General features: G+C 36.4%; 1 long non-coding RNA gene across 1 annotated transcript; it reads left to right on the forward strand.

Annotated features, from left to right (window-relative positions):
* The first annotated feature begins 6,236 nt into the window (after positions 1–6,236).
* On the forward strand, positions 6,237–7,982 carry LOC116143782. The gene is made up of 2 exons (XR_004130166.1): positions 6,237–6,397; positions 6,510–7,982. It is a non-coding gene; the product is annotated as an uncharacterized LOC116143782 (long non-coding RNA).
* The last annotated feature ends 4,445 nt before the right edge of the window (positions 7,983–12,427 follow it).

The raw sequence follows: 12,427 nt of genomic DNA on the forward strand, positions 1-12,427 counted from the left end.
GGATATTTTTTTAAATGTAAACTTGGAGGTCTGGCCAGTTAAATAACGATTAAATCCCTACACCTCCATCAGCTACAGCGACAATACGAAGAAATGACTATCCTCGTGTTCATAAATTAAAAGAATTTACACATGATTTCTTCCGGCCATCTCTGCCACCTCCACTACCAGCACAACTTCCTCTCTGCCGCCATCTCCTCCCATCAACTGTACTGTTTCGACACCTCCGCGGTTTGATGCGGGGGGCGGGAACTCTAAAGAACGGATCGACTCAGGCGGGTCTACTCCAGTATCATCGGCCAGTTGCCTGCTGTCGGGCTGGTCGATGGTAGGGGTTGTGGTAGGTGCCAGAATTGTGTTAGTTGCTGTGGACATTTTTTGCTCTTTCAAAGGAGACTTAAAAGTTTTCAGCTCCAAATCATCCTCCACAGGGGCCCAAAAGTATTTTTCCGTTTATTATATCATACAAAATCTGGTTGTTCATATAAGAACTGATGTATAATTGGATGAAGATTATTTAACGGTCATTGAAGACTTTTAAATTTCTATATAATTTACTAAATACCGTTTTGGTTATAGGTTTTTGGTTTGTTGAGTTCATTTTAGGTTATGGTTTAGAAGTTGCTGAATTTTGAAATATTTCATTTATTCTATTTTAAGGTTTTATTAAATATTGAATCTACGGTATGAGTTGGATTATCATTTTCAGGTTTGGTCTATATTTTCAAACAATTACAGTTGGCGGGTTTGTATCAATGGATTATTTTTTTCTTCAATTATTGGGTTTTTCAGACTCCTTGTTTTTTTCTTTTTTTTTTTTAATTTTATTATTTTTTTAATTTTTTTTAGTGTAGATTGTGGAATGAAAGCTATGCTGCAACAATTTATTTATTTATTTTTGTTAAAATCAGAAGTACTTGAGAACCATATGAGTGGTGCAATAGAAGTATCTCCTGCTTTAATGGGAAAAGCCATAGTTGCTTGACCTTGATTTATATCTGGTTTTGTATTTTTAGTTGCTTAATTTTTGCTTTGATCAGATACAGTTTATGCATTTAGTTATGATATACTAGTGGACAACCAATGTATCCCCCGTATTGTGATTGTTTACTTACATGCTTGCTGTGGGAAAGGAAACCTTGAAAAGGGAATGCATAATTTCAATGTTTTGCGTAGCTTATATAATGGAAGGGATATTGAATGTGTGTTGTAAATTGGTTGTGCTTTGCATGAGTATAATATGGATGTTGACTTGTGGGGAATGCATCTTTTTGTAATGGTTTGCAAATGTGGAAGTGTAGGAAAGCTGCAAACATGGATTTGGACATGTATTATTGATGCATTGTATATTTTCTTTAACAACTCATGTTTTTACATTATGTGTATGCCTCATGTCTTGTGTCAACTTGCTATCAGAGCCAAGTTTTTGATTTTAAGGGCATTTTCATAATGCATGTAGTTTTTTCTTAAAGAAAGAAAGTTAATTGTAGGCATAGCTGTTGTTTTTAAGAAATTAAATTTTGTTTACATTTTGTAGATATCAGAATAAGTTGACGTGGCCAACCTTGCACGAGTATGTGAGGGAATTGTTAGTTCCTCAAGTACACAAGAGAACGAGTGAGCCTAGAGGGGAAGTAGTAGAAGAGTCAATTACCCACATGCCAGAACCTCAAGGACCATATGTGGAGCCAATTACCCATGATCATTATGTAGGGGTAGAACTAGTCATTGAAGTCAATGTAGAGCCCCAAAATGATAGGATTAACATGGAGCAGACAATTGATAGGTTAGATCAATTGCCTACGAGAGTGGCTTAAGATCGGACATTGAGGCGTCAGGCAAGTGAAAAAACTGTAAAGAGAGCAATGAAGTTAGGGGAAACCATGTTTGATGGGACTGGAGATGCCACGGATGCGAAGTCTTGGATGGATAGGATTGAGTGGGTGTTTGATGTAATGGAGTGCACTAAGGCTCAGAAACTTCGATTTGCTAAGTTCCTACTAGAGGGTATAGCATACCTCCATTGGTGGAGTTTGGTACAGGATAAGTATGGGGATTCTAGGACAATCACTTGGGCGAACTTTCACCAAGAATTTTTCGACCATTATTACTCCCGATTTTACCAAGATTCTTTGAGTTAACTCAAGGAAACATGTCGGTGGAAGAATACATGTCATTGAGCTGTCCAATTTTCCCTATTGATTGTCGGAGATGAAAGGGCAAACTGTAAGAAATTTGAAGAGGGCCTCCGACAAAGAATTAGAAGAGTAGTGACCACAAACTCCTACCCAAAGTTCGAGGAGTTGGCTAAGGCGGCTATGAGTATTGAGACTAATGGGGGAAGGTTGGATAGGAGAGAGCCACATAAGCATAATCTTAATAATGAGGATTGGTCAGTTGGTGGCCCTAGTAATAAAAAACATAAAAGTAAGGGCAATTTTTCTGGAACGTCAAGTGCTTCAGGTCAGAACCAGAGACAGAATCAAGGACAACGATCAGTGGGTAGTAACATTTGCAATAGAGGATCCCATGATGATAAATAGCAGAGTATAGGTACAAGTTGGGTCAGCAGATGGAGTGCAATAACTATGGGAGATATCATGTTAGGCATACCATGGTATCTCCCATAGTTATTGCACTCTATCCGCTGACCGGTTGTTATAATTGTGGACAGAAGGACCACCTAAAAAAGGATTGTCTTGTTCTACCTCAAGTTAGGCATACCACACAGAGGTCAGTTCAACGGAACTTCCAAGGGAGTAGTGATCAGTATCAGGGCCAGCAGAGCCCCCAGACTCAGGAAGTTATTGCAGTTGGTGCTAAAGAGCAAGCCAGTGTTGTGGGTAGGAGTAGTGACCGACAGAGGGGACGAGGACGACCTCAAGCTCAGGCCCATGTGTTTGCTCCGACAAGACAAGATGCGCGAGCCACTCTATATGTGGTCACGGGTATGTTGTTTAACTTGAGCGTGAAGCTTGTAACTTAGTTAGGTAAGGCAGATTGGTTGTAACTGCTATCGGCATATAATGATTAAATTCCTAAAATATATCGAATTCAGATGTACTATCCTCTCCCTTTTTCATTTATGTGTTCCCTGTAGAGCCAAATTTTTTAATAAAAAAAATTATCCTTGCAATAAACGTTTCATATTTAATCAATATTTCTCCTTCCCTGCGAAATTAACTTTTGAGTTTCATATCATTATATACCGAAAGCAAGCATAAATGAATCAATTATAACAATTTTACATAAACACATTTGAATGTTTTAAGTCCTAGACATGAACTTGTGAGCTTATGAGAAACTGGACTTATGAACTCAATTTAAATACTCATTTTTATCTCTCTAGGTGACACTCAGCAGGGTCGGCACAAAAAATTTCCAAGCAACAAGTAAGTGTTCAGATTTGCTTTCCATATATATGAATGGGCATCTCCTAATTATTTCTTTTGTTTTGTTTTGTTTAAGCTTCACTTATGAACTCAATTTAAATACTCTTTTTTAATCTCTATAGTGACACGCAACAAGATAGGCAACAATAACAGTTTCCTGCAGCAAGTGAATCAAGTAAGTTACAATAGTTGTTTTCCATGCATGTGAACGCGCATCTCCTGATTATTTCTTTTGTTTTTTGTTTTTTTTTCCCTGTCTCTCTAGATGGATCGTCCGCAGGAATTAGACAGCATCCACGGCCCTCTAACCATACAATGTCGAAACATTTACTTATTATGAACTAAAGGAGGCTGCAAATAATTTCTCCAAAGACAAAGTACTTGGTGAAGGTGCTTTTGGCATTGTCTATAAAGGAGTCCTTCGAGATGGGAAATTGGTGCTATAAAAAAGCAAAGAGCTGAATGGAGACTAGAGGAGCAAGAATTTCAGAAAGAGATAGAAATCATTAGTGGTATCACACGAATATCTTGAACATCTTGTTGAATACTGCATTCGGGAGACTGAGAGACTGCTTGTGTTGAATTCGTTTCAAAAAAATCCTACACTTCCATTTACATAGTATGTCCTTCTGTGATTAGATGTCACTTATGGTTAAAAAATTAAAATTACAGAAATTGGTGATTAATATTTCCGAATTCATTCGCTTCTGAATAATAATCATATATATTATATGGGAATTACTGGATTTATTAATGTGGATTTAGAAAGTGTCACAGCATTTTGTGCATTTTTAACTATGATGTTGTTGTCTCATCAGATTATGATAACTTTCCAGAGAATGATAAAGAAATTTTGGACTGGAAAAAAAGATTCAATATTGCGGTAGGCACAGTAAAAGGATTGGTTCATCTGCATGACGTCTGTGAGTATTCTTTTGGTAGTATTGTTTTCTTAAATTTAAACAAATTTTGAGATGGAAGATATTGTTTTGAATTTTCCGACGGTATGATGCAAATGTATATGTCCTCAGCAGCTGGTAAGCCCAGGATCGTGCATCGTGATATCAAGTCAGCTAACATTCTTTGGATGAAAAATGGGAAGCCAAGATATGATTTGTAATGGATTCACATTATTATGGTATATCCTTTTAAATACATCATACGTGAAATGAAACTATTTTCTGGATACTTGATCTATATCTGCATAATGCTTGAATATGTTTGTACTGCCGTTTGATAAAGTATTTCAGACTGCAGATAAAGATTGAAATTATTTTCATTTCAGTGCTCAACATCTGTGTGCTTTTTATGTTGGCTTCTATATATGATGAATGAATTGACTTGCATGCTTTTCCTCGGGTGGCGGATTTTGGACTTGCCAGGTCCATTTTAGCTGATAAAACTCATATCAGCCTGAAGTTAAGGGCACTTTTGGGTAAAATACACTTCTTTATCTGTCATATTTGCAAAACTGTTTTCTGTTGTTCATAACTTATATATATTTATATTGTCGTGAACAATCCTCTGTAACTTGTGATGATGGATTTTCTCCGAATGCAGTTACATAGATTCAGATCTTTTCACCTCCGGGATTAAGTTAAATGAGAAGTCAGATGTCTACTCCTTTGGAATGCTGCTTTTGGAGTTGATTACTGGATGCCTACTTGTGAATAAAATTAAGCTTTCTGATCCTGATTATGAAAACTTGGCTGTCAAGATCATATTCTGTCTCATCAGCTCCAGTCTGTTAGGAATCGTGTGATTGAAGTTACCCACTTGCAGTTTTGTGTGTAAATAATTTGATTGATATTAATTTAGTTTCTGCATTGGTAATTACGGGTGCAAGAATGGAGTCAATTTTGCATTGTTTGCAGAGTAAATATAAACACGGACTTCTATGAACTTTTAGGCAAAATCGATGCTCAGAAAAGCTGTGAAAGACAACAACATAAACGTTGTTTATACCGTTCCAAAGTTAGGGAAATTCGACAAGAACGAAAATGTTTTGGATGGTTCAGTGTGCTGCCGCCATTGTATGTTATCCAGCAGGAGATTGGCTGTAGATGAGCCAGGTTCTTAAACCAAGTGTTAAATAATTACTTTTAGCTCTCCATTAAGTTTTATGAATTGAACACTGGCTTATAACTCTTGGTTGCATTATATTCCAAGCAGATACTTGAAGCTCTGGAAGGAAAACTGGATGCGAGGGTTCTGACAGAAAGAATCAAAACAATGTTCACTGCAGAAGATATCTCATGGGACAGGAAGACACTCTTGGAGATGTTAGAAGCAATCAAAGAGGAGGATCCAGCTAGCTCGATTGGTAATGAAGGCCAGAAAACATAGTATTTTGAACATCAATCAAATTGAGTTTACACTTTAATTAATCATTTTCTTTGACTCTTCTCTTGAGATAAAGTTGTTAAAGACCCGTGACAAAAACAAAGCTTCAACCACAAACATTTATCGGCGTTCATTTCTTCCTAAATTTTGGATTTGAATTTGTTTAATTATAAAAGAAAACTGAGGAATCTCCGATTTTATTTAAGTAAGTCTAACAAAATTAATTGTTATTATTATTTCATTTGGACTCTTTTAATTACCAATAGATCTGACAAAACGGGTTTGTACTCATGCGTTAACCTGTATCTGAGTAAATAATATAGGGTACAGGGTCAAGTCTTGTGAACCCGTGAAAAGTGAACCTGGACCTTTTTTTCTATGGGTGGGCCGGGTGTATCCGCGGGTACCCGTATTTAAAAAAGAAAATTACTTATAAAACAAAATCCCTAACAAAAAACGAAATCCCTAAAAATACTAAATAACATTGAAGTTTAATGGGACTAACTGCAGAGACAGAGAGATGAATAGAGTTGAAAAAAGAGTTGGCGATTCTTGGAATCATTTCTTGGTTGCAGTTGGGAGAGAAGTTTGAAGATCAAGCTATATTGGGTTGCTTTCAGCAGACAAAAAGGAACAAGTTTCCAGTTTCTCAGTCTTATAAGGTTAGTTCTTGAAGTATTTTGCAGGTTCTTGCTTTCTTTGATTCTTACTCGGTAGTGGAAGGAAAAAAGTGATTTCCTTCTCCTATCTAATTTTTGTTCTTTTCCTCTGCAGTCGGGTTTCTTCTGTTTTCTTCATCTCGTCTCTTTAAAATTAGTCAAATTCGTTGGCTGTCTTAGTCCTTATGTGTTTGTTTGTGCTTATTCTGAAACTGAAGAGAAATAGTCACTGTTTGGTGGCTGTAAATATCCCGAGTGATTTGAATTTTAAGGGAAGTCAAAGCAATTGAAGGTATTTCTTAATGATTTTGATTTGTAGTCTTCTTTTTCGTTGAAAAGTAAAATTGCAGCCTTGATTTTTTCTTGTCAACATGCCCCCTGAAATTACTATAATACTTACTGGTTTTCCTTGATTCTTATTTTTATAATCATCATCAATTTTTACTTTTATTTTTTGCTGATTTCTTAGCTGCGTGTGGTAGCGTCTGTGTGTGTTTTCTGCTGGAAGTTGGCGCTGGTTTATTTCAGTGATTAAAATTTTGGATTGATGAAATTCTTTTCACAAGCTATCATGTGCTCATGTCTTGCATGTTGTCTATTTGGTGGAGTCTTGATGGCTGAATGGGCGGCAGAATTGACTATATAAAGCCTTTGTTTAAAAATATTGAGAGAATTGTTAATAAGTTTTTGATGCATTTGATTCTTTAATTTGTTTATTCCCTTTTTAGTTTAATTTTTTTTATAATTTAATTGAATCACTTTATAATTTAATTTTTCAAAGTGTTTTTACACTTACCAAACGAAATGAGGGCTGCGAGATTTATTTCTTTAGGCCTCTCTGATGTGGCTTTCAGTAGCTGCATATGAGCTTTTTTCGCTGCTGCTCTTGTGCTGCTCCTGCTGGAGTTCTGTCGCTCTGAGTTGCTGCAGTGGGTTTTTTTTTTCACTGCTGCTCCGGGTAGTTGGTTGGCTGTTTGGCGGGTGTTAGGTTCTGTTTGTGGCGGTGTTGCGGACTGGTCTGCTGCTCTTCCTGCTGGCCTGTTTTGAGCTGTTGTGTGGCTGTGTGTGTTGATTATAGGCCTCTCTGAAGTGGTTATGTGTTGCTGCTTTTGACTCTTTTTCGCTGCTGCAATTGGGTTGGTGTGGCTGGCGTTTTGGGGGTTAAGGTGCTGTTATGGGGGTTTTTTGCTGCTGATCCTGGTTTGATCTTCTTGGTTTTTTTGGCCTGTCTCAAGGGGTTTTGTGCTCTGATGCCCTTGGCTGTTTTTACTCATGGGGCTTGTCTGGATGTTTAGAGATTTAAGTCATATGGCTACAAACGAACTGAGCTATTCGCGAATAGCTCGCCGTTCGTTCGATAACAACTCAATTCGACTGGATAACGGACTGTTCGCGAACAATTCGATGTTCGTTCGATAATGTGTTCGATTCGAGTTCGAATATGGGGTATTCGTTTGATTATGTTCGCGAACATACTGCATTCGACTAATCCATCCGTTCGCGAACAACCTGTTCGCTTATTCGTTCGTTTATGTTCGAAAAACATGGTACACATTATTATATATATTTATATTTTTTTTCATTTTTATATTATGTTTGGTTTAGTTTGGACTTTAGATGAATTTTTTTAAATGGTAATCAATAATAAAATATTATGATGCTTTTGTTTTTTTTTTCAAAAGTCATCAATAATTAAATATATAAGTATATATCATTTTAATTAAAAAATAATAAATTATAATGATACATAGCATGACAAATTTAATAACATATTGTATAATCAAGTGATATATAACATAACAAATCTAATGACATAATAGCTTCATATTTTTTTAAATGTAATCAATAATTAAATATTATGAGATAGCATTTCAATTAATAAATAATAAATATGATATGATAAATTGATGAACATAGCATATTGTATAATCAAGTAATGTATGGTATGACAAATTTAATAACATAATAGCTTAATTAAATATAGTATGGTAAATTGATGAATATAACATATTGTATATTCAAATAATATATAGCATAACAAATTTAATAATATAATAGCTTAATTAAATATAGTATGACAAATTTGTGAACATAATATATTGTATAATTAAGTGATACATAACATGACAAATTTAATAATATAACAGCTTAATTAAACCTAAATTAATCATACATGTGTATTGATTATATATTACAATAGACCCTCATACCACTATAAATTTATAGGTGTTGATACAAAATCTATACGTAGACAGTAATGATAATATATATGCTAACCTATAATTTTGATAATTTAATAACATATTAAACATATTTAATCTATGATTAATATATGTATAATAATAATTTTTTATATACATAATTACACAATATATATATATATATATAAAACAAATTAATCACACATATGTATTGATCATACATTATAATAGACCCTCGTTTCACTATGAATTTATGGTTGTTGATACAAAATATATGTAGACATTTTAAATATTTATAATAATTTATGTAATGAAAATATATATACGATAACATATAATTTTGATAATTTAATAATATATTAAACATATTTAATATATGATTAATATATTTATGATGATAATTTTGTGTGTATATATATATATAACGAACAAACTAACCCAGCCTAGCCCAAATTTTAAAACAAAAATCCAAACCCAATTCGACATTTTCCCTTTTGTGGCCCAACCCAAATTTTAAAACAAAAATCCAAACCAATTCTATATTCTCCCTTTTGCAAATTGCGATAGCCTGAGTGCCTCACTCACACCCTAATGTTTTCTGCAAATTTGCTCAACATGACAACGCTAGAGCCTCAGTAGTCAACAGTTAGCCTTAGCCCCCATCAAATCAAGAAGGCCAAGAAAAGGGTGTTTTTGGAAGGTATTAAATATTATTTTAAAATCATTTTCCAATTCTTGCATTATCATCAGCTTACAATGAAAATGAAATCAATTTTTGCATAAACGAATCGATGATAGAGAGTGAGAGGTCACGGGTGTTTCTACTAACATCCATGCGAAAAGAGAGAGAGAGGCAAATAATTAATCGAATGAGTATATTTTTTATTCAAATAGGTATTCGAACGAGTTATTCGAATAGGTATTTACAAGTTATTCGATTAAAAAAACGAGCAATTCGTGATCGTCGAACAAACTCAAATGGCCATTCTGTGTTCGTTCAAGTTCGAACACGATTTCGAACACCCTTTTGTGCTTATCAAACGATTTTCGAACGGATGTGTTTGTTCGTGTTTGGTTCATTTGTAGCCCTAATCCTGATCTAACAAAATAAATTGTTTGTATTGCCTTTCACCTGTAGGGATTTGCTTTTAAGTTTCACCGAGCCCTTTATGAGACATCTCACTTGGGAAGGAGGGGCTTGAGTTGGTTAAATACCAGGGAACTCTCTACTAGTCAAGACACGTTTTGGGCTCAAGCAAAAGTTCTTAGGCCTAAAAACAAAACCGTGAGGATTAGGTTTCGGAGCCGGAGCACCCAGGCTGTCAAAACGGACAATATCTTGACTATGTTAGACCGGTTGTGGGTTAGGGTATTGCACTTTCTACCCGAATTTCATCTGTTAAGTTGGGGATCTAGACTCTCATTTCTAAATAGTACAAGATATAATACCTAAATTATAAATATTTGATGTCCAAAAAAAATATTTATATTAGTGTTCACATAAACCTTCTTCAGTCTTATGAATTTATATTCAGAACACGTATGCTTAGTAGAGAAATGGTTTTTTTCTCAGGATATTCAATGTAATTACTTATCATGTTAATCCATTGCACAACTTTCTAGTTCATTTTTGTGATCACCGTAGTTGCTTTAGTCATTCAACTTGTGGTGAAAAAGAGATCGATAAATCAGTCTTCAACATGCCCTTGATGATCATTCTGAGTGCATTAATTATCACTAGGTATGCAATTTTCATTCATATTCTGACTCTAATTTCTTCCAAATATCATTGTTGATGCAAGAATTCCACCAACTGGAGTGATCCGATTGACCTAGTCGGGATCAGAATTGATATTTGCATGATTACGGATAACCAGCAATGAATAAATAATCAGTGTAGTAAACTAAATGGCAAAGTGATTTTTAAAGTGGTTCGGCGAGTTGAACTCTTGAGCCTACGTCCATTGTTATTGTATTTGTTGTGAAAGCTTACAATGCAATCCTAGAATAATTTTCTAACCCCTTCCTCATCGTTAAAGGGGGGTTTATATACATAGTTTATACAAAGGAAAGAGTGAAAATAAAGGGATTACAATTAAGTTTGAAATGCAACTCTGATATTCTCGCTATTAGACACTGTGATTGCACAAAGATTGTTGTTGATATGATCCTTCCCGAGATATCCGGGATCTGAAGTTATCCGTGAATTGGTTGAACAAATGCGAAGATTGATCGCGTTAGCTTGTGCTAGGTTGAGCTATAACTCGATGAGCTTATGCGGGGTCGGACAATCAGTAGAGTCAAGCTAGTACTGGATCAGGCTATAACCTCGCAATACTCGAAGCTTGGTGGAAAAATCACACACTACATCTACCCCCTAGTGTTCGGTGCTCGTTTCAAGCTTCGAAGAGTATTGCTTGATTTGATATTAAGCTCGGCATTCATCGGTAGGGTATTGGATGGAGATTCGGTCAAGCTTCATGAGTTAGACTTATGGCCAATCGACGTACTCCACACTTCACCTTTTCTTTTTTGTGACATTCTCGTCAAACTCAAAATTTGAAAAGAAAGGTTACTTGTGTAAATTCGATGCAGTCATGTCGCAGTAAATGCGGTAGCCTTTCGTGGTTACTTTTCATCACGCATGGGTGACTACAGTTATCCACATGTGAAGTTGAGGCGACGTGCGACGACGGTTATGATTATGGAAATCTGACGATTGATCGTCCCTCGTGGATGATTGACACGTGGCCACGTCCAAAGGTCGAGATTGCTCAACAAATGGAGGGTCGAGATTCACTATAGATCGATGGCTATGATCGAACCTCGCCCTTTCGTCTTCCAAGCAAACTACTATAAAAGTAGGCAAACTCATTAGAAAGCTTACACACTTTGCAAAAACTCTCAAGCATTCTTGCTTATTCCATCGCTACTTCTTCATCTTCACGGTGCTTTTCCTTTTCTAGGCTATCGTGGCAAGCAAGCTTCTCTATGATGAGTGTTATCCCACATTGGAGGGCACTTATTAAGGATGGCAGCTAGCGGAAAGGCTGAAGGAGGATGCTTGGCTAGGGCCGAGGTTACAGAGAAGGAGGAATAGGCGAAACAGGCCGAGCTTGAACGGCTTAGGAAAGAGATGGCGATTTTCGGGGTCAAGGATAAGAGTTCCTTGACAAGATTGAGGTAAGTGAGGCTGCTCGGGCAAAGGCTGAAACCAAGGTGGTTGAGGCTGAGAAGAACTTGGCATAATAGCGAGGTGCCAATAATAAGCTGAACTCCGAGCTTACCTTAGTGCAGAAGATTGCCTCGGATTGGGAGGCAAAGTTCAAACAAGCCTCGCTCGATCTTGCTTAGGAAGCGGAAGGTTGACGAAATGCCGAGGCTGAGACTGAGCAACTCATGCTTCAAATCGGGGAGTTAAATAAAGCCATCACTAATTAGGCTTGGGAGACATTAGTCTTCCTTGTGCAAAACCTGTGGGAAGCTCACCCCTCGATCGACTTCTCCTTTCTTCCGCGAGCTTATTAGAAAAAGGTTGACAAGATAAGGATCGAAGCTTAGAGAATGACTTATGTGTACTTGGATGATTCCAAGCCTGAAGGTGAAGGCAAGAGGAAGTCGAGGAAGGCGAGGAGGAAGCTAGCCTTAAACAAGAAGTCGAGGATCCGGATCCTCTGGCCATACTTCCCCCATTACTGTCGATCTTCCTTCGGGCGAGATTCTGAAATATGTGCTAGCTCCCAACCCTGAAGAGGCCACCGTCACTCTTACTATCGAGGAACCATATGTCCTAGTTGGTGATGAGCTTCATGGTCTGACCGATGATGATGCT

This window comes from Pistacia vera, unplaced genomic scaffold, assembly GCF_008641045.1.
Source record: "Pistacia vera cultivar Batoury unplaced genomic scaffold, PisVer_v2 Contig432, whole genome shotgun sequence".
Classification (NCBI taxonomy): domain Eukaryota; kingdom Viridiplantae; phylum Streptophyta; class Magnoliopsida; order Sapindales; family Anacardiaceae; genus Pistacia; species Pistacia vera.